Raw genomic sequence first — 23,387 nt, 5'->3', positions numbered from 1 at the left:
CCAAATAACAGGATTGGCCTTTCTAAAGATTATAAATAATGCTGTAGAAAGAGTGCTAATTGGAGAACGTTTAAGAAAGCACCTTGCTTATGACAAGGCTTGCTAACTCCAGAAATGGCTTACCATGGGAAGACAGAAAGGGAGAAGCTGGGAAATACTTTACTTTGCAGGATTTTGAACAGAATAGCATCCCTTTGGCAAGGCTTAGGTGTGGATGCTTCTAATTTAAATTATTCTCAAAATGATTAGAAATCACCTGTTTTAGCCATAATTTAAAATCCACATTTGAAAAATGAGGACCAGAGAAGTAAAGGAACCACACAAGTTTGCAAGAAAATAATGATTGCAGAGCTCAGCCATGCACCCTCATCTCATAAGCTTGTTTTCTGCAAGCCACCCTCTCCTGTTGAATCTTTCAAACAGATACAAATGACCAGCGGTTGCACCAGGCTGCTTCTTGCTGCAGCCAAGCAAACACAGGACGTGAGATGACCACAAATGGTCAGCCCCTGCAGACAGCATGCCTGATGAGAGTACTCACCCAAAATAAGCAAACTACAACTGAGTTGGGGATTCCTAAATGTCACAACAAGGCAAATTCCAACTTCTCTTGACTTTGTGAGATGCTATAATTAAAAATAAATATGCAAGCCTGGACACTCACCCCTGAGTAAAGATTTCATGATCTGTTGTGCTGTGACAGGCCACTGGGGTAATTAGGCTCAACTTTCTGTCCCTTGCATTGGCTTCTCAAGTCAAGCGGGAGTAGGGTAATGGTTGGAAGTGGGAATGAGGATGCTAAACCCTTAGTTCATGCTGGGAGGTGAGGGTAGGCATCCCCACCACTAATGAAAGAGGGTCCCTGGATTTAGGCTGTAGTCAGCAAGTCTCACTAGTTAGTACTGACAGGCAATGAGTCATCCCTCCAGCTTGAATGAGGCTCATTATTTAATATGAAGTGCCAGAGTGCCAGCTGGCATGGTTGGAAATAAATATATCCGAGTGTTGTCAGCAATGTCATCTCAACTCCTACTTTGAAACATTTCAGATGCTTCCCACCTCACTGTTGCTGGTAAGCACTATGCAAGGAAAATAGGAGGCTTGGTGCAGATCTTTGAGAAAATAAGTGGAGATAATAATGCCCATTCTCTAGGACGACAAAGTCTAGAGACATTGCATAAAGCCAAGTGGCCCACAACATACCTGACCCAAAGTGAGCATTCAAAGAGTGGCCATGGTTACTCTGGAGGCAGCATGTTTGAGAATTTAGATGGGCTTGGGTTTGAATTGCTGTGTTGCCACTTACCCTGTGGATTTGGACACTTATTCTAACTTCATTTTCCTCATCTGCAAAATGAGCAGAATAATAATGCCTTGCTATCTACCTTGAAAGATTATTAACAACATCAAAGATAATGCATATAAAGTGCCCAGTGGGATGTCTGTACATCATAGGAGTCAAATACTCATTATTACTCATCTAAATACTTGGGTGTAACCTAAGTTCACTCTTACAGTCCAGATAACACTATTCTGGCTGGTCCTTCCTCTGTCCCACCTTGAGTATGTTTACTAGGGTGGAGGGTCTATCTTTGTACACCAATGTGTATGAAAAAAGAATAGTAATAGCTAACATTGACTAAGAGGTTACTATGTGCCACATGCTATTCTAATGCTTTATATGTGCGAACTCATTTGATCTTTACTACAACCCTGTGAGGTGTAAAGATGATAAAGCCAAGGTGCAGAGAAGGGCAACTGACCTCCCTGCCCATGTCACACATCCACTGAATGGCTGAGCCAAGATTCACACTCAGGCAGCCCTCACCAAAAACTATGCCACTGACTCTTGCAAGACACAGATATAATCCCCTTTCTTTCCCTCAGTTTGTTGAAGGGCATTTCATGGATAGAATATCATATAGTCACAAATGTAAGCCTTTGAATAGACTTTACAAAATAATTGGTTGATTTCTCCACTTTCAGATTTGCATGGTACTCTCGATTTTTCAGATGAGATCACTGAAGCCCAGAGACAGAGACTCCTAGGGTGTGGGGTGGCCCCAGTTTACCTGCCTAACATCGAGGCTGTCCGTGTGACACTTTCCTGAGCACTTCAAGAAATGGCTTCCAAATCATGTGTCCCAAGCCTGTGCCAACTCCCTGAATAATGGTGGGGTCAAACTACTCCCTATTTTATTTTACTTGTGTGCATATGTGCATTTTTTAAAAGACTTCACTGTTTTAGAGCAGTTTCAGGTTCACAGCAAAATTGGAAAGAAGGCACAGAGATTTCCCATATATCTCCTGGTCCCACACATGCACAGCCTCTCCCATTATTAACATCCCCAACCAAAGCAGTACATTTATTGCAATTGATGAAGCTACACTGACGCTCATAATTACCCAAGTCTATAGTTTATATTAGGATTCACTCTTGGTGTTATACATTCTATGGGTTTGGACAGATGTCTAATAACATGTATGCACTATTATAGTATCATTTGGAGTATTTTCACTGCTCTAAAACTTTCCTGATCTCTGCCTATTCATCCTGCTCTCTCCATTAACTGCTGGCAACTGCTCATCTTTTTAATACCTCTATAAAAGTAAAAAAAAAGTTTTACCATTTCTAGAACATATATTTGGGATTACACTCTATGTAACCTTTTCAGGTTGGCTTCTTTTACTTACTAATATGCTTTTGAGAGTCCTCCATGTCTTTCATGGCTAGATACTAATTTCATTTTAGCCCTGAATAATATGCCATTGTCTGGATATACCATAGTTTATTTACTCATTTGACTATTGAAAGACATCTTGGTTACTTCCAGTTAGAGAAATTATAAATAAAGCTGCTATAAACATCTGTGTGCAGGTGTTTGTATGGACATAAGTTCTTAACTCCTTTGGGTAAATAGCAAGGGGCATGATTGCTGAATTGTATGGTAGGAGTATGTTTAGTTTTGTAAGAAACCACCAAGCTGTCTTCCACAGTGGCTATACGGTTTTTCATTCCTGTCAGCAATGAATGAGAGTTCCTGTTGCTCTACATCCTTGGCAGCATTTGGCATTGTCAGTGTTCTGGATTTTGGCCATTCTAGTAGGTGTGTGTGGGATCTCTTTGTTGGTTTAATTTGTATTACCCTGATGACATACAATGTTGAATATCTTCTCATATGCTTATTTGCCACCTGTGTATCTTGTTTGGTGAGGTATTTGTTAAGATCTTTGGCTCAGTTTTTAATTGGGTTGTTTGTTTTCTTATTGTTGAGTTTTAAGAGTTTTTTCGTGTTTGGAATAAAAGTCCTTCATCAGGTATTTTTTTTGCGAATATTTTCTCCTAGGCTGTGGCTTGTCTTCTCATTCTCTTGACATGGTCTTTTGCAGAGCAGAAGTTTTTAGTTTTAATAAAGTCTAGCTTATTATTTCTTTTACGGCTTATGCCATTTGTTATGTATCTGAGAAGTCATCACCATACCCAAGGTTACCTACGTGACCTTGGCTTTCTCCTATGTGGGAGTTTTATAATTTTATGTTTTACATTTAGGGCTATGATCCATTTTGAGTTAATTTTTGTGGTAGGTGTAAGGTCTTAATTTATTTTTGCTTGGAAGTGTTTTAAAAATAATTCTACTTCTAGGCAGATAAAATTGAAAAAAAAGTGTTTCCCCACATATATTTGTAGAGTTTCTTTTCCTTAATTTGAATTAAATTCGATGTACAAAATTGATTTCTTGTCTGATAAAACACAAGCCACACAATTATGACAAAATATTATAGCTAAAGGTCTGTCATTTGGATAAAGGATTCCTGGCTGTCACTTGCTTGAGTTGGATTGGTAACAATCAATGAGACCCACTCCGAAAGGGCAAGTAGCAACAGTCCTGACCCCTGTCTTATACATTGTATTTATGGGTCCTCTGACCAAATTCATTTACTGGGGTTGCATATGGGAGCCAAGTGGTCTGATCACATGCTGTTGATATCATCTTGCATTCCTGTACTCACTCTTATGAGAAGTCACTTGTTTCTTCCAAACTGCTCCAGCTGCCAAGAGAGACTGCCATAAGCAGTCCCAAGGCTTTGGGGCATGAAATGGAGGGAAAATATTTTAATTTGTTTTGAAAATTAAACATGTGATAAATCACAAACTAATCAAAACCTCTGTCCGCCCCAACTTGGAGCCACTCTCTATCTGGAGCCTCTTGCTTAGTGCTTCTTCCTTATTAGACCAGTATTTTCAGAGACTTATCTCCAATCTCAGAAAGAAGCTAGAATGCTAAACATGACAAATGCATTCCTAGAAAACCATATATCTAAGAGACTCTGCAATATACAATTCCAAATATATGCATTACTACCTTGTGGAACTTCTTTATTTGAACTCTGGGGCTGACTAGCAGGAGTGTTCACCCTGCTTTTTAAAAAAATATTGCCTTTTGAAAATCTACTCCAAAATAATTGGTTGATTTCTCCACTTTCAGATTTGCATGATACTCTCGATTTTTCAGATGAGATCACTGAAGCCCAGAGACAGAGACTTCTAGGGTGTGGGGTGGCCCCAGTTTACCTGCCTAACCTCAGGGCTGTCCTTGTGACACTTTCCTGAGCACTTCAAGAAATGGCTTCCAAATCATGTGTCCCAGGCCTGAGCCAACTCCTTGAATAATGGTGGGGTCAAACTAGTTATTCCTTATTGTTTATTTATTTTAGTTGAGATGTGGCTGCCTAAAATAGACCACACTTTTCAGGCTCCCTTGAAACTCCATATGGCTACAAGGTACCATGAGATTTAGCATCCTGAAGGTCATGAGGACCTTAACAATAGTAGTTTCGGTGGAATGGTGGAGGGGAAAGCTGGATTTGCAGAAGATCCATAGAAAGTGAGAGATGAACAATTAGAACAGGAAGTAGAGACAAGTCTTTTCAGGAGATTTTGGAAAATAACTTATTAAGATGAAATTTATGTAAGATACAATTAACCATTTTAGAGTGAACAATTCAGTGGCACTTGGTACATTTACAATGTTGTGTAGACGTCTCCAGTTAGTCCCCAAACATTTCAGTCACTCCAGAATAAAACCTCATATACCATTAAGCCATTTTCCCCCAATCCCCACTCCCCTGGCCCCTTGGCAACCACCAATCTACTTCCGTCTCTATGGATTTAACTATTCTGGATATTTCATCTACATGGAATTGAGGAATATGTTTGTTTCTCTTAAAGGGAACAGAGCAATGAGGTCGTAGTGGAGAGGAATGTGGGGCACCACAACTAAAACTCAAGTCCTGTGCTCTTTTCATTTGAAGGTGAAATCTCTGCACTTCCCAGAGCAGGAACTGCTTAAATAGGATACTGGGGTGACTTCTAATTTAAGTACTTCCTGCTCTTCCCTAGTTGTACTTCTGAGGTGGCAGACAGGGATGGACATGGGGGAAGAAATCTCTACTCTTTCTGGTTTCCAGAAGCCTTCATCTAGGTGGTTATTGAAATTAAATTTGCAATGCTTTTGAAGACTCTTGTTCTGTCTTTCATAGCCCAAAAATGGATGGAAACAGACCAGTGTAGAGATGAAAGCTGTTAGGCCTAGCTTACTCTTCTTGTCACAGTGACACAGTAAGGGAGCACTTGGGGAGACTCAGGGGTGACGTTGGGCATTCTCAGCTGGAGGAACTGAGATCTTTGAAGGCCATACTGGGATTTGGTTCTTGGCTGGAAAGCAATGCTCACATATTAATTATAGCCACTATATAGCAGGCACTTATTTTTGCTAGTACTACGGCTGAGTGCTCTCTATGCTAATTGTCATATAGCTTCATAATCCCTTTGTGAGATAGGTGCTATTAATACTTGCATTCTCATTTTTACAGACGAGGAAACTGAGGCTCCCAGCAGGAGTAACTGGCTCAAGATAATACAGCTGGAATAGATGGAGGCACATGTCACTTTGATTTGAAAGCCTGGCCTGAGGCTTGAATGTGCAAAATTGCTTAAATTTTAGCTTAACTTTAAAAGCATCTGTGGAATGATGGAGGGACCATGACCACAGGAGAGCCTGGCAAGAGAACCCTGCAAATGTCCCTTGAGGGAGTCACTCATATTTTGTACTCTCCTATTCAAATCAACCTCCGTGACTCAATGTTTCCTTGCATTTTGTGCATTTTGCTTTGCAGTTAGAATTGGCTGAATGTTACCCGTGACACTGAGCCAGTGCCTTTTTATTTTCTCACATTTGCATTCAGCCATTTGAGGGCTGCATTTTGTCCCCATTTGCTCCCAAGATCTGGTTTGTCTGCCATGGCCCATCCATTGCTGTTGACTTACTATTTCCTCACTTGACATTTCAGCAGCTTCGCTTCTCACTTTCTACCTTCAGCATGAATGTTCAAGGGAAGTTTTTCACACCCCCATTCACACTTGTTCTCTCTCCCCCTGCTTCTTAAAGCTTGTGAGCCCAGCTCAGATGTCAGTTTTAGGCCCAGAGAGCCTTCTCCTGCATGGGCTCCTCAGCCTGAGGCTGTGCCATGCAGATTGTGGTGCACCTGACCACATGTGCCTCTCTGAAGGCTATTCCAAAGGAGGATGAGTGTGTGGTTGCAAAATGTACCTTTTATGGGCATCAGAGACAAACTCAGGGATTTCAAGCAGTGTTCAGTTTACGGTACTGGTGGTGAAGGAGGTTTTGTCCTATTTTGGCAAATTTGGAGACAGGGACAAAACAGATGGGAGACTCTTAACCACAAATAAATGTCTTACAAAAAAACGGGAGAAGAACTCTCAGAAGTGATTGAAAAACCTGTGTCTGTATGTATAAGGCACTGTGGATATATAAGGTATCATCATGGTAGGGGGCTAGGAGAAAGGTATAGGGGAAGACTCTTGTACTATTTCTGCAACTTCTTGTGAGCCAACTACTTCAATATAGAAAGTTATAGTAGTCATAGTAATTTAAAATATTTAAAAAACCTGTGTCTACTTTTGTACCTGTATCCATATGTATATCTCAAGAAATTTTACTGCAGATTTACAATTGGAAATTGAGAAGAGCCAGCTTTGTTATGCCTCTGCCCTGTGGCTTTGAATTTCTCACATGCCACAGTCCCTCTTTTAAAAATATGTGTTATAACAGCTTTTTGAGACAGAATTCACATATCATATAATTCACCCAGTTAAAGTGTACAGAGTTGGTCAACCATCAGTCTGACGTCTCACACCCACTAGCAGTCACTCCTTATTCCTCTCATACACCTCCCTCAAGTCCTAGGTGACTATGAATCTGCCTTCTGTCAATATGGATTTGCCTATTCTAGAAATTTGATGTAAGTGGATCATACAACACGCGGTCTTTAGTGACTGGCTTGTTCACTTAGCAAACTTTCTTCACAGTTAGTCCGCGTTGTAGCATGGATCAGCACTTCAGTCCTCTTTATTGCTGAATTATATTTCGTTATATAAATATATAGAAATTTTGGCCGAGCGCGGTGGCTCACACCTGTAATCTCAGCACTTTGGGAGGCTGAGGCAGGTGGATCAGGAGGTCAGGAGATAGAGACCATCCTGGCTAATGCGGTGAAATCCTGTCTCTTCTAAAAATACAAAAAATTAACCGGGTGTGGTGGCGGGCGCCTGTAGTCCCAGCTACTCGGGAGGTGGAGGCAGGATAATCGCTTGAATTTGGGAGGTGGAGGTTGCAGTGAGCTGAGGTCACGCCACTGCACTCCAGCCTGGGCAACAGAGTGAGACTCCATCTCAAAAGTAAATAAATAAATAACATTTATTTAGCCATTCATGAGCTGATAGACATTTGGGTTGTTTCCACTTTGTGACTAATGTGAATAATGCTTCTATGAACACTCATGAGCAAGTTTTGTGTGTTCATATGTTTCCAACTCTCTTGGGTACATATCTGGATCATATGGTAACTCTATGTTTAACATTTCAAGGAAGTGTAAAACTGTTTACAAAAGCAGCTGCACCATTTGGCATTTCTACCAGTAGGGTTTGAGGGCACTAGTTTTTCCACATCCTCGACAATACTTGTTATTTTCTCTCCTTTTGATTATAGCTCTCCTTGTGGGTATAAAGTAGTATCTCACTATGGTTCTAATTTGCATTTCCCTGATAATTAATGACACTGAACATCTTTTCATGTGTTTATTGGCCATTTGCACATGTTCTTTGGAGAAATTTAGAACCTTTGTCCATTTTTAACTTGGATAATTTATCTTTTTATCTTTGAGTTGTAAGAGTTCTTTATATATTCTAGATACAAATCACTTATCAGATATATAATTTGCAAATATTTTCTCCAATTTTGTAGATTGTCTTTTCACTCTCGATGGCATCATTTGTAGACACATCTCCTCTTGAAGTCTCAAAATCTTTATGAATATATAGTCATGCACTGCAAAATGATGTTTCAGTTGATGACAGACTGCATAGATGACAGTGGTCTCATAAGTTTATGGTATCATATATTTTACTGTACCTTTTCTATGTTTAGATATGTTTAGATACACAAACACTCACCATTGTGTTACAATTACCTACAGTATTCAGCAGTGACACTCTACAGGTTTGCAGCCTAGGAGCAACAGGCTATACCGTAGTGCCTAGAGTGTGTAGCAGGCTAATCCACCTAGGTTTGGGTAAGTACATTCTATGTGGTTCACACAATGACAAAAATCGCCTCTGGATGCATTTGTCAGAATGTGGTCTCAACCTTACATGATGCATGACCACGTATCACGATACACTGAATAAAAGTCAACCCCACAATTTTTTTAAGGTACTATGGGTAGAAGCTAAAACATTGAAGTTAAAAGTTGCAGGGCGGGCGTGGTGGCTCACGCCTGTAATCCCAGCTCTTTGGGAGGCTGAGGCGGGCAGATCACGAGGTCAGGAGATTAAGATCATCCTGGTTAACACGGTGAAACCCCATTTCTACTAAAAATACAAAAAAATCAGCCAGGCATGGTGGCAGGTGCCTGTAGTCCTAGCTACTCGGGAGGCTGAGGCAGGAGAACGACATGAACCTGGGAGGCAGATGTTGCAGTGAGCCGAGATCGTGCTCCAGCCTGGGTGACAGAGCGAGACTCTGTCTCAAAAAAAAAAAAAAAAAAAAAAAAAAATTGCCAGAAGTTGTCTGTCTTGCTAAAAGTGAGATTCAGTACTTCTTGGGGACACCCTTGCTCTTGCAGAATCAACTGAATAGGCCCTTTAGCTGCACAAATATAAGCCAAGTCCCAACTTATTGCACTGATCACAGTTTTCTTCATGATGAGGCTTTAAACAGAGAAGGTGCGTTCTTTTGGTTAGTGTAAACTCCTGGGAATGTTTTAGTCAAAGCAACAATTTTGCAGATTTGCTTTTGTTTATTTAGTGGTGGAATGGGTGGGGAAAAAGTGTTTCTTGGCGGTCTGTGCACCGTGCCTGCCCTGTGGCTCATTCTGACAGAGATGGATGGTGTTTGTGTGTTTATCTTACAGTTATGTAGGAGAGATGAGCACAGAGAAAAGAAGTCATAGGGACTGCTTTCCAAAGGAGCCTTCTGCAATTCTGGGCTTACCCAGTGTGACTTTGGGGCCCAGGTTGCAAAGTGTAGCACTGAATCAAACAGAGAGTGATTCTCCCCTCTGTGCAGACTGAAAGTGGTGTGTTGAGGGTGCTGGGGTAGCACCCTTGGAATAGATATAGATGTTTCTGCAAAGGCATCATTGGTATTCGATACAATGAGGCTCTTCGCACAGCTTTAAGATTAGCAGCCCAAGAGGAGATAGAGCAGGAGAGGATGGGAAAGAGCAGACAAGAAGCACATGGTGTCTGAATCACAAAGTTGTGATGCATCCAGGAACAACTGAGGTTCATCTGGACAGGGGAAGTTTGAAGTTTAACCATCAAGCTGAGACATTGTAATGTGGGGTCCTGTAACTGCAGTAGTACCCACAGGTTGCCTTTATAATGAAGTGGGGCTGGATCAGAAGTCACACGCTGGCAGCCTGGTGGCCAAATGTGATTGTGGACATATTTGATTTGATCAACACAACTTTCAATTAGATTTGAATTTAAATATCTATGGTGCACATGTGTTCCTTCTTTAGTTTACCACAGACCCTACCACTCCCTATTATCTCATACCATCCTCATTCGCACATTCATGCTACCCACCAGTCCTCTGTGGCTATCTAAGTTACTGATTCCTTGATTAGTCTCTAAAATGTCCTTTCTTTTTTGACATACTGTGGTTCAGCCTGGCTTTGGTAAGAGGGTTTTGAATATCCCAGCCCAGTCTGTGGACCTACAGACTCGACCAGCAGTCCCCAATATGGGGGTGGGATACCCATTGTGGTCAATCATCAACTGTGATTCTGGGAAGTGATTGCTATTTTACCATCTTTTAATGCCATTTTGAAATGAACTGATGAGCCAAGAGGGAGAAACTGTCTGGAGGAAGCCAAACTTCACACGCTTTATGAGACATGAATACCAAGCAAGCATTGCCTGACTCCGTAACATCCAAATCTGCTCCTAGGATGGGTTCTAGAACCAGTTCTTAATTTTTGCCATACACTTGAATAAATCTATGTCAGTGTGTTTTTCCTTCATGAGGTTTTAGTCACTAACCATTAAATGTATCTTTGGTGATTGATTGTATTTTAAATATCAGTGAGCAGGTGGCAATGTCATCTTTTGGGTCAAGGATGTTTTCCAAATCTCTTGGAATTTCACCACACAGAAACTGTCTATTCTGTTGGATATAGTTTGGATGTTTGTCCCCTCCAAACCTCATGTTGCAATGTGATCCCAGTGTTAGAGGCAGGGCCTGGTGGGCAGTGTTCGGGTCATGGGTGTGGACCCCTCATGAATGGCTTGGTGTCATCCTTGTGGTAATGAGGGATTCTCACTCTGTGAGTTCATGTGAGAGCTGGTTGTTTAAAGGGAGCTGGCACCTCATCCTCTCTCTTGGTCCCCTTCTCACCGTGTGACACACTTACTCCCACTTCACCTTCTGCCTTGAGGAAAAGCTTCCTGAGTCCCTCACCAGAAGCCAAGCAGATGCTGATGCCATGTTTGTTTAGCCTACAGAACTGCAAGCCAAATAAACCTCTTTTCTTTATAAAGTGCCCAATCTCAGGTATTCCTTTATAGCAACACAAAACAGATTAACACGCTGCTTATCAGAAGGCCAATCCTGAGAGTTAAGGGAACTCATTTAGTAAGAAAATGACTTCTTTCTCTAGACATGTTAGTTCTATTCTTCTAGTGACAATATTATCAAATTACAGGTGAGTAATGCCTTATATATTTTAAAATCAACTCATGGGATTATCTCACAGGATCCTGACTTCTAGGAGATGACAGGGCAGACAGGATTGTTCTGACTTTATGCAGAAGGGAGTTGAAACACAGAGAAATTAAGAGCCTGCTCAAAGACATACAAGTAGATAAGTGTTTGAAACATAAAACTCCATGAGTTCTGTTACATAGTACATTCAAATACTTTTTTATGAAGAAAATAGCATGTACTCTAGATGCTTCTTTGTAAACAATATTTACACAAGACTCCTAATTCCTCATTGTGTGCTTTTTCTCCCTTCCTCTTTCTTCTCCTGATCTGGAAGCCCGCAGACTAGAGCAACAATTGTGATCAAGACAAAGCTGACTGAAGATACCCAAGCTCAGGTCAGTGGGCAGTTTTATGATAAATTACTGAAAGGATGTTCTTAGAGAAAAGGTGAAGTGTGGCGGTGTTGAGAACCACTGGCATGTAAAAAGCATAACCAAATCAGTGTAGCATAGAAAGAAAAGACAGTCTACCATGAACTTGATCTAATAGAATCAAATCAAATAATGCCCATGGTCACACAAGCAGGATATAAGAACAGCAATCTCTGATCAAGACATTCCTGTGCAGATAAAACCTGCCCAAGGGGCTGACCATGGTTTGCATTAGCAAGGCTACACTCCCCGGGAAAGAAGTGATTTCAGGAAGTGCATCAGCTAAAAGCGTGTGAAGTTCAGAGCCAAGAGTAAGAAAACAATTAGAAACAGACATCTTCTGCTTTACCACAGCTTGACGAGAGAAAAGTGGAGATGGTTTATATAAGCAACAGGGATCCTCAAAAGAAAGAAATCTAGCTTATGAGAAAATGTTTAGGGAAAATTCAATTTTCCTAGGAAAAAGAGACTGTAGTATTTGAATGAGTCCTGTGGGTAGGCACCTTGGAAGAATCACAGCACTCTTAACAGTCTGCGCAATTACACTGGGGTTTGTCCCTCCTGCAAATGTCTACTTGAGGGAATGCGCATGAGGCAGTAGTTTGTAGACTTGAGCTTGTGTTACTGTTGTGAAACCCAGTCACTAACTCTAAATAAGGCCCTGAGAAACATTGAGAACTTGATTCTGTGGAAATACTAGCTGTTTACAGTCATGAGAGAATTGAATTCTAAGAGATTGTGCAATAAATAAACTGTCCATTACTGACAGTCACTAAGAACTATAATTAAGAGAAAAAGCTCTCATTCAGAAGAAACAAATGGCTGGACAAATAAACAGGATTCTCTTTAGTAAATTTTCTGATTTATTTTCTTAATGGCAGCTCATCGATTGAGAACCACTGTGTTAGGCCATATATATCTAAAGGGTATTGTCAAGAGGTTTCTTTTTCTGGGCAGATGTCCCCATTTTTGGTCACTCGTTTTTGCCTAGGTTTTCTCCTGTACTCTTTAGTGGATTTTTTGGCATAATGGGAGAACTGGCAGGGTAAGCCTGCCAGAGGTCTGTTTACATGAGAAGAGAACTCATTCTAACGAAGGGAGGGCTGAGAAGCAAGGGCTTAACTCAAGAACATTCTGGGTGAGTACAGGAGGGGAAGAGTGATGCTAAATGCAGCCCAGGGGTTTATCACTCAGCTGTCCAATGATTCAGCAACTCTGGATTCATATCTGAGTCCTGGGTTCAGGTAGCTCTGGTAAAAAACAGAGAAAAACCAATGAAAGATTGGTTTGCTAAAATCTCCATGGGCTACCGAGAGCTGAAGATGTCAGCAGAATTGGTGCCAGTGGAAATAGGAGAGAGTGCCCTTGTCGCTGACAGCAGTGTCTCTGTAGTGGTGTGCGTGTGGTGTGGCATGGAGACTGACAGCAGATGCAGCGGGGACATTGATGGAATCAGCTCTTTCTGCTGGCATCAGCAGTGTCTTCCATGGTCAAGGACAGAGAATGAGGAATCCAGATGAGCCTTGCTCAGTTGGCAGCCTTAGCAGAGGCACTGGCAGGGCTGGCGGGAACCATAGCACAGCTGCTCCTTTGTCATCTGCAGCAACGGAAGTCATTATTACGGTGATCCAGGGCAGAAGAGAAAAGTTGGGGGGACGTGGGGACAGGCATGTGCCAGCCAAAGCATGAGCTTATGCCTTCCCAGAATTATTTGGGAAGAATTTCAAGGGCCTGAGCTTTCTTGAAGACTGTGAGTGAGTAGATTCTAAGAAATTCTGTTTTGTGGCTGCATTCCCATTTTAGCCACAGGGAGGTATGTGCTGGGGGACCACAGATGATACAATGAAAAGGAGAGCCTGTGTTCTCTGAGTTACAAGCCTAATTTTAGGGGTAGGATGGACCAATCGGTTCTGCAAAGGGAAGAGATGAGTGGATTTCTTAGGTTCAGGTGGTGAGCAATTTCTCCCTTCTGCTGACTGTAGGAAGGAAACAAGAGAAAAGAAGTCTGGTATAATCATTACACCAAAAAGATACATGAATTCAAATGTTTACTACAATAGCCGAGATATGAAATCAACCTAAGTGCCCATCAATGGATGATTAGATAAAGAAAATGTGGTGTATATATACAGTGAAATAATCTTAAGCCATAAATAAGAAATGAAATCCTGTCTTTGCAGCAACATGGATGAAGCTGGAGGCCACTATTTTAAGTGAAACAACTCAGAAACAGAAAAATACCACATCTTATTACTTATGAGTGAGAGTTAAATAACATATACACATGAACATAGATACACAATAATAAACAAAGGAGACTCAGAAAAGTGGGGGCGTGCGGGGGCATGATAAGACATTACTTAAAGGGTGTATTAGTTATTCGGATGATGGATACACCAAAAGCCTGGACTTCACCACTATGTAGTCTATTCATGTAGCAAAATTACACTTGTAACCCTTACATTTATACAAATAAAAAATTTTTTAAAAGAAGTCTGTAAGATATGGAATATGCAGTAATTTCAAAGCTGGGTAAGAAAAAAAAAGGAAGGATTTGGAGTTGGGAATGGAAATAGAAATCCAAGTCACCTAAGAGCCCATTAGCTTTAGGTTCATGGAGTCAGCAAAAGGGACATGAGAAGGAGGAAGTCTGATGGGGAAGGGCAGTAAATTAGAGAGAAGACAGTCATGAAGAGAGGAAAGTCAGGCAAAGGACCTGAAGAAGGAAGTTAGGTGAAGGACTGGAAGAAGGTCTGGAGAGGAAGTAGAATGCCACAGGTAACATACTAGGCACAAGAACACATGACCTTTGTAAATTTGAATCAAGTGTGAAGAGCTCCTCAACCTGGCATACAAACTAACTGCAATTACCCAAATAAGAAGTGATTGGCCAGGCGTGGTGGCTCAAGCCTGTAATTCCAGCACTTTCAGAGGCCAAGGTGCTAGATCACTTGAGCCAGGAGTTTGAGACCAGCCTGGCCAACATGGTAAAACCCTGTTTCTCCAAAAAAATTAAATAAATAAATAAATAAATAAATAAATAAATAAATAAAATAATAAAATAAATAAATAAAAACTTTTCTGTTTCTGAGTTGTTTCACTTAAAATAGTGGCCTCCAGTTTCATCCATGTTGCTGCAAAGACAGGATTTCATTTCTTATTTATGGCTTAAGATTATTTCACATGGTGGCATATGCCTGTAATCCCAGCTACTTGGGAGGCTGAGGCACAAGAATCACTGAAACCCAGGAGGCAGAGGTTGCAGTGAACCAAGATCACAGATCACACCACTGCACTCCAGCTTGGGTGACAGAGTGAGACTGTGTCTCAAAAAATACAAATAATACATAAAAGAAATGGTTGAGGCTTAAATGGGAACATAACAGAATATGGGAGGAGGAAGAGTTGAATTTGGGGAATAGGGGAAGAAGTGGCTATTGGCTTTAATGAGAACTAGGAGTCAGGAGACCTGTGTATAGTCATTGCAGGAGCTCGTTGAGGGCAGAGTTCCCATCTCAGTGATCTTTCTCATCTTAGGACTTAGCACAGAGCACATAGTAGGTGCTAAATAAATATTGTTCAACTGAAAGCTTTTTATAAGGTTATATGCTTGAAATAGTATCGCCAAAGGGTGTTTGCATGTTACTTGTTTATTCTTCCTCTTTCTTTCTCTCTCTCTCTCTCTCTCTCTCTCTCTCTCTCTCTTTCTTTCTTTTCTTGCCAGACTCTCGCTCTGTTGCCAGGCTAGAGTGCAGTGGCATGATCTCAGCTCACTGCAACCTCCGCCTCCGGGGTTCAAGCAATTCCCCTGCCTCAGCCTCCCGAGTAGTTGGGACTACAGGTGTGTGCCACCACGCCTGGCTAATTTTTTTGTTTGTTTGTATTTTAGCAGAGACAGGGTTTCACCACATTGGCCAGGATGTTCTCGATCTCCTGACCTCGTGATCCACCTGCCTGGGTCTCCCAAAGAGCTGGGATTACAGGCATGAGCCACCACACCCAGCCGTTTCCTCCTTTTTCTAAATACATTTTTTAAAAACTTATTTTTTAGTTCCAAGGTGTATGTTTCTTATTGTGTCATGAACAGATAAACATTTTGATTCTTCATACTTCTCTAGTTTTTAAAAAATACATGCTGAGGCACTTCAGCTTCCTGGTTAAATAGGCATTCCAAAATATCTGGACCTCATTGCAGAGACTGCGCTATTGGCCGATTAGCTTCCTTTTTGATATATTGTTTAGAGTTGGGATTGGCGCGTCAATGGAATCGGCTGATAGGGCAGAAGAAATGAGTTTTGTTAATAACCTAAGATCCTTATCAATGGCCCTTCTGATCGTGGTATTGACTTCAAACTTAACCCACTTCATTACTATAGATGGAAAGCTGAGCTGGGTTAAGCACAATGAGAGACTTTTATAGATAGGATCACAACAAATGTTATTTTCCTGAGTTCTGCATGTCCTGACCTGGGGCCTGCATGGGCAAATGCATAAGGAGAGCTTTTGGAAAACTGTCTATACCTAAAATAACTGGATGGGATAGTGGGCATTGTGAAGAGAGTAGCGCTATCATGAGGAAATCTCTGGGGTGGAACTTGAGTTCTAGTTCCAACAATGCCAGTTGACCTTGAGAAAGTCACCTAACTTCCCTAGGTATCAGTTTCCTCCTCTGTCAGTGCAGTTGAAATAGATGAATCCTGAGATTCTGTTCCACTCTAAGCAGCTATTATATTTCTTGTTGCTCTCCAAATTTAGAAGACATAGTGCATTTTTATTGTTGGCTACTTACTGTTGCATTTAGCTTTATTCTAAAATGTGGGTTGACTCTAGTGAGTACTCTCAGTCAGAGGTTAGGAAGCATCAGGAAGGGGCTAGAGATGAAGAGAGAGGCTCTCTATTAAGAAGAACCCTTTCCGCAATCAATATTCTGTGTAGTATGGGAACGGGAAAAAAGATAAATGCTTTCACATGTATTTTTTTACTTATCTACATATTAAAGGATTTTAGCTAATTTAATAAAAAAGCATACATGCATATATTTTTGTTTTATTTTATTTTTAATGGAAAATAATGCTCTTTATGGGGTATAAGGCGATGTTTTGATATATGTATACATTGTGGAATGATCAAATCAGGTGAATTCGCAGATCTATCCAATAATTTATTATTTATTTGTGGTGAGAACGTTTAACATCCTCTCTTTTAGCTATTTTGAAATATACAATATATTATTATTAACTATATAGTCACCTTGCTGTGCAACAGATCACAGAACTTATTCTTCTTGTCCTACTGAAACTTTGTAACCATTGACCAACATCTCTTCTTTCCTGGTCCTCTCCCCTCCCCCAGTGTCTGGTAACCACCAGTCTACTCTCCACTTCTGTGAGTTCAACTTTTTAAGATTCCACGTATAAGTGAGATCATATAGTATTTGTCTATGTCTGGCTCATTTCACTTAACATAATGACCTCTAGGTTCATCTGTGTTATGGCAGATGACAGAATTTTCTGATTTTTAAAGGCTGAATAGTATTGCGTTGTGTATATGTAACCCATTTTAAAAACCCATTTGCTTGTTGATAGACAGGTTGTTTCCAACAGAAGCGAATAATGCTGCAATTAACATGGGCATACAGACATCTCTTCTATTTCAATTTGGGGTGGGGTATACATCCAGTAGTGGCCTTGCTTTATCATATATAATAATTCAATTTTTAGTTTTCTGAGAAAGCGCCATACTGTTTTCCAAAATGGCTGTACTAATTACTAATACCACTGACAGTATACACATACAGGTTTATATGTGTGTTCATATATACATATATATGAGATACATATATATTCCACATATATATGAGATATATATGCCATATATATATATATTTACTAGGTGGATTATATTTAGATAAAAGAAAGAATCATTTATTCATTAAAAAATATATCCTGAGCATCAACCACATAGCAGATGCTGTGCCAGGTCTTGGGTTATAAAGTTCAAAGAGTTTCTAAAATACAAAAGAGAAAAAGTCTTCATTCTATATTTATAGTATAATAATTATACTGCAGTTGTTACTAGTTGCTAATAACCCTTATAAATAGAAGAATTAAAAAAAAAAGATGACTTTGATTTGGTTAGTGAGTTATCCTGCAAGTCTTCTGCTGAATATAAAGAAGAGAGAATGAGAAGGAGGCTTGAAGAGGGTAGAGAAAGTTGTAAACAGCCATTTATAGAAGAGGAGAGAAAACAGAGGATGTGAAACAATTTAATGAAAAGAATTAATCATACATGTTTATATGTATGTGTGTATATGCGATACATACATTCCGTGTGTGTGTGTGTTATAAAGAGTGATTATGAGGTGGTGTTGAGGACAGCAATTAATTTAGAGGACTATGAATTTAGAGCAGGATTTTTATTTAATCATATTAGAAGTGGAGAAGTTAAATGGTAAGACAGGTAGAAGAGAATTAATTAGGACTGGTTGCAAGTAAAAGAAAAGCCAACCCAATTTAGCTTAAATAGGGGATACATTAGCTAAAGAACTGAAACATCCAAGAGTCCAGATGTCTAAATAAAATTTGGTACAGGTGTTCAAATGATGTCATTAGGACTGATTTTGCTCATCTGCCTTTTCTGGATTAGTTCCATTCTGAAACAGGCAGTAATAAGACGCCTTACTCTTCCTGGTCACTCAAGCAAAAGTCCTGGCATTTGCTCTGACTGGGCCTGATGGCTTGAGTTATTCCTGTACCTATCTCTGTGGCAACATATTGATAGTCTTGAGCCCCATCACATGTTCTACCTGTGGCATCATGGACTAGGTGGTAGAAAGAGTGGCTCCAAGGAGAATTTGAAGAACTGTCATTACGGGAAAGGTAAATAGGCACTACGCAGCAAAAACCACAGAGCCTTTCTCCGAGATTTTTCAATGTGACGATGCTTTAAGGAAAGACCCAGGGGTTAGGGTTTCCAAGAAATGGATAATTCGATGATTAATGTGGGGGGTTATGGGTCTGTCTCGGATGGGAAACAAAGCGAGAGAAGGTGAGGTGACATTGAGACGTGAAGCCAGCTGACCTTCTGGGTCGGGAGGGGACTTTGAGAACTTTTCTGTCTAGCTAAAGGATTATAAATGCACCAATCAGTGCTCTGTGTCTAGCTAAAGGATTGTAAATGCACCAATCAGCGCTCTGTGTCTAGTTAATCTGGTGGAGACTTGGTGAACTTTTCTGTCTAGCTAAAGGATTGTAAATGTACCAATCAGCACTCTGTCTAGCTAAAGGTTTGTAAATGCACTAATCAGCACTCTGTCAAAACGGACCAATCAACACTCTGTAAAACGGACCAATCAGCAGTCTGTAAAATGGACCAATCAGCAGGATGTGGGTGGGGCCAAATAAGGGAATAAAAGCAGGCCACCGGAACCAGCCCCGGCAACTGGGTCGCATCCCCTTTGTGGAAGGTTTGTGCTTTTGCTCTTTACATTAAATCTTGCTGCTGCTGCTCACTCTTTGGGTCTACACTACCTTTATGAGCCGAAACACTCACCAGCTAAGGACTGCAGCTTCACTCCTGAAGCCAGCCACCTTTGGCTTCCAACCCACCCTGGAGGAACGAACAACTCCAGACGCCACTTTCCACTTTCCGCCACCTTTAAGAGCTGTAACACTTACTGCGCGAAGGTCTGCAGCTTCACTCTTGAAGTCAGCGAGACCACGAACCCCCGTGAGGAATGAACAACTCTGGATGCACCACCTTTAAGAACTGTAACACTCACTGCAAAGGTCTGCACCTTCACTCCTGGAGTCAGCCAGACCACGAACATCTGAAGGAAAAAACTCCGAACACACCATCTTTAAGAACTGTAACACTCACCGCGAGGGTCCACGGCTTCATTCTCAAAGTTAGCGAGACCAAGAACCCACTGGAAGGTACCAGTTCCGGACACAATGTTAAGATGGGAGGTCCCTGTGATGCTGAAGAATGCTCATATTGGAATTAAGAGAGTAAGGATGGTGTGACTATTGGAGGTAAAATTATAAAGGAGAGGCAGTTTTTCAAGAATGTGATTGTGGGAGTAGTCTAACCCGTGATGGTTCTAGAAATCAGTGCCTGAAACAAGGGCTTGTGTTTAGATGGTTTATTTGGGGATGTGATCCTAGGGAATTGGAGTGAGAGGCTGGGGAGAGTTAACAGGAGAGGTGGGAAATCAATGCAAGAGTATTTTAGTAAACTAGTTATTACCGTGGTGCTTGAACCTTCTGGGATCTTCTAAGGAGCGTGTACCCTGTGTCTCAAAATAGGTCCAGCTGAAGAACAAAAGAGAGAAGAATTAATCCAAAAGGTACAACTCCTATTTGTCAAGTGGTTGCCTCTTGGAGTGTTAACTCCTCTTCATTTCTGGATTGTGCATGAATGGAGCCAGTAGTATTTCCTGAGGTATCCTTCAAAGAAGCCTGTGGTGCTTATTTGAGGGAAGGCATTGTCAATGAAAAGTGGGTTAAAGCCTATCTGGAACTGATTATTATACCTGTGCCTAGAATCAAAGGTAAGAACAAGAGCAGGTTAAGACCATGGACAAAAGGCAATCGAGAATAGTCTACACCCTTACACTGTTCACCATACAGATTTCTTAGCCTTCCACTAAGCCCAATTCATTGGTGGCCAGTTCACAATCTCTACAAATAATTTAATGTAGGTGAATCAGTGGAACCAGCTTAATTCCAACAAGTGCTAAGGCTGTATTACAGGGTCTCCTCCAATGTCAATCTTCCCCCTCAGCCAGTGGTTCAGCTGGGGGAGTTTGCTTGCCAGATGGGACAACCCAGACCTCCATCTCCAAGATGTCTGAGTCCTTAGGTTGCTTTGGCACTTTGGGGCTTTGGATGCTGTAATTGTCTGTTTATTACTATTGCTGGGTATGGAATACTGGGCACGGATTCACCATAAAGAGTCTCTTGAGTTCTCTGCCTCCGTTGTGTTGTAGAATCCTAGCTTCTCAAGGTAACCAGAGTTGACGACCTTCACCTCAATATTCTTTACTTTGCATATTGATCCACCAGTATGAGGAGCCCAAAGAGAACAGGTGGGGGTCATAACTTGGGATCTTTAAACATCTGTTAGTGGAAAGGTCCCTTCCCATCTCACCCCCTGACCCCATCAACCAGGACATCTAGTCTAGCAGAATCCAAGTGTGTGGATATAGGAAGCAATCCCCTAAGGGGGTCTATGGCAGCGATTATAGAAAGGGTTAATCTTACATTCGTCTCTTGGTTTTGTCGCATGTGCATTCCAGCTGTTGGGTACTCAGCACCATACACAAACTATTATGCATATACGTACATCATCTTGGAGAAGAGCACTCAAACACTGCCAGTAACCATCCTAGAGCCAATGTCTTAGCTAAGCCTATAATAGGCTATTTCACTATTCTAGGCTAGCTGTGGACTAGTTGTGAACTAGTTGCATTCCTAGTTTCAGGTATTTCTTTATAGCAATGCAAGAATGGCGTAACACAGGATCCGTATTTCTATGTCACCTACCTCTGTTCACTTCATACCTATGTCCTTACAGGGGGTTCTCTATGACCATCTCCTCAAAAATATTGGGGCTTATTATGTAGGTGCTAGCCCAAAGTGAACTGCTACTACAGTTTAGCTGGACTCAGAGGTGACCCACATAGGTAGTACCAGAGGAAAATCCTGTCAAGGGGCATAGTTGCAAGCAGTGAATTTGATCGTTTACTTTGTGTTGAGGGTTAAGTGATCTGAGGTTGGGATGAACACAGAAAACGACTTTTTTTGGGTGATTAGAGTCTGGAAGAAGCAAGATTAAAATATAAAAGACGTGGAATTCTGGGGGTGAGACATGGATGAGCAATGGGAGGGAGAACAAAGCAGGCATGTCTGTGTTGCCTCACATTAATGCCCACCAGAGAAGAGGCACTCAACAACAAGGCAAAGAGGGCAACGTGTCATGCGGATATCAGGCAGGCTCTCTCCTCAGCCACCCCAGTGCTTGAAAAATGAGCCATTTATGGATGGAGGCTATGCCCAACAGCATAGACTCCCTCTTACCAAGGCTGGTCTAGCCACTGCCACAGCTGAGTGCCCAAACTGTCAGCAGGAGAGACTCTACTAAACTCTTCACGTGGCATCATCACATGAGGAAACCAGTCAGCCACTGGGAGCAGGTTGATTACATCATAGCCCTTTTACCCTACAAAGGGGTAGTAATTACTCCTTATGGAACTGATAACACCTACTCTGGATATGGGTTCACACTGCCTGCCCTCCATAGCTCTCCCAGCACTACACCTAAGGACTTGCAGGATGCCTAACTTACCAGCATGGGATCTTGCATAACATTGGTTCAGACCAATGGACCTAATTTTTGGCAAAGAGTGTATAACAATGGGTGTGTGATCATGGGATACTGTTTTTTTTTTTTTTTTTTTTTTTTTTTGAGACAGAGTCTCGCTCTGCCGCCCAGGCTAGAGTGCAGTGGCGTGATCTTGGCTCACTGCAAGCTCCGCCTCCCGGGTTCACGCCATTCTCCTGCCTCAGCCTCTCGAGTAGCTGGGACTACAGGCGCCCGCCACCTCGCCCGGCTAGTTTTTTTGTATTTTTTAGTAGAGACGGGGTTTCACCGTGTCAGCCAGGATGGTCTCGATCTCCTGACCTCGTGATCCGCCTGTCTCGGCCTCCCAAAGTGCTGGGATTACAGGCTTGAGCCACCGCGCCCGGCCCATGGGATACTGTTTTACCATGAACCACATCACCATCAAAACAGAATGGTATGAGCATAAGGACAGATATATAAACCAATGGAACAGATGTGTGAGCCCAGAAATAAAATCATCAATATTCAGTAAATGGATTTTCAGCATGGATTTCAAGAATACACAACGAGGAAAGAACAGTCCCTTCAACAAATGATCTGAGGGACACTGTATATATACATGCAAAAGAATAAAACTGTAGCCTTATCTTACACTATACACAAATGTCAACTCAAAATCGATTGAAGACTTAAAGGTAAGACTTGAAACTGGATTGGTGATTACCAGGGGTAATTTATGTAGAAAAGAGGTTTAATTAGCTCATGACTCTGCAGGCTATACAGGAAACATGGCACCGGCATCTGCTCAGTTTATGGGGTGGCTTCAGGGAACTTTTATTCAGGGAGGAAGGTGAAGCAAGAGTATGCGTGGCACATGGTGAGAGAGGGAGCAAGGAGGTTGGTGTGGGGGGATGCCATACACTTTCAAACCACCAGATCTCATGAGAGCCCACTCGCTATTGCAAGGACAGCACCAAACTGGGAGGAATCTGCCCCATGACCCAACACCTCCCACCAGGCCCCACCTCCAACATTGGGGATTACATTTCAACCTGAGATATGGGGAGGGACAAATATCTAAACTGTATCAGATCTACTCGCTTGAAATTCTTAATTTGTGCTTCTTGGACTGCTGCTATGGTTTGGCTGTGTCCCCACCCAAATCTCATCTTGAATTTTAGTTCCTATAATCCCCATGTGTTGTGGGAGGGACCCAGTGGGGGGGTAATTGAATAATGGGGGCAGTTATCTCTATGTTGTTTTCAGGATAGTGAGTTCTCATGAGATCTGATGGTTTTATAAGGAGCTTTCCCCACCTTTT

The 23,387-nt window shown here is 41.5% G+C and overlaps 1 long non-coding RNA gene across 2 annotated transcripts in view; it reads left to right on the top strand.

The window, feature by feature from the left end:
* Nucleotides 1-23,387, top strand: part of LOC105493634 (uncharacterized) — a 313,017-nt gene that overhangs the window by 215,332 nt on the left and 74,298 nt on the right. For both annotated transcript variants that reach the window (XR_011611053.1, XR_011611054.1), the window contains one exon: nt 11,626-11,686. This is a non-coding gene — a long non-coding RNA (uncharacterized lncRNA). The remainder of the gene's footprint in view (nt 1-11,625; nt 11,687-23,387) is intronic.

The sequence above is a fragment of the Macaca nemestrina genome, chromosome 12 (assembly GCF_043159975.1).
Source record: "Macaca nemestrina isolate mMacNem1 chromosome 12, mMacNem.hap1, whole genome shotgun sequence".
Classification (NCBI taxonomy): Eukaryota; Metazoa; Chordata; class Mammalia; order Primates; family Cercopithecidae; genus Macaca; species Macaca nemestrina.
This window is presented reverse-complemented; position numbering and strand designations above follow the sequence as displayed.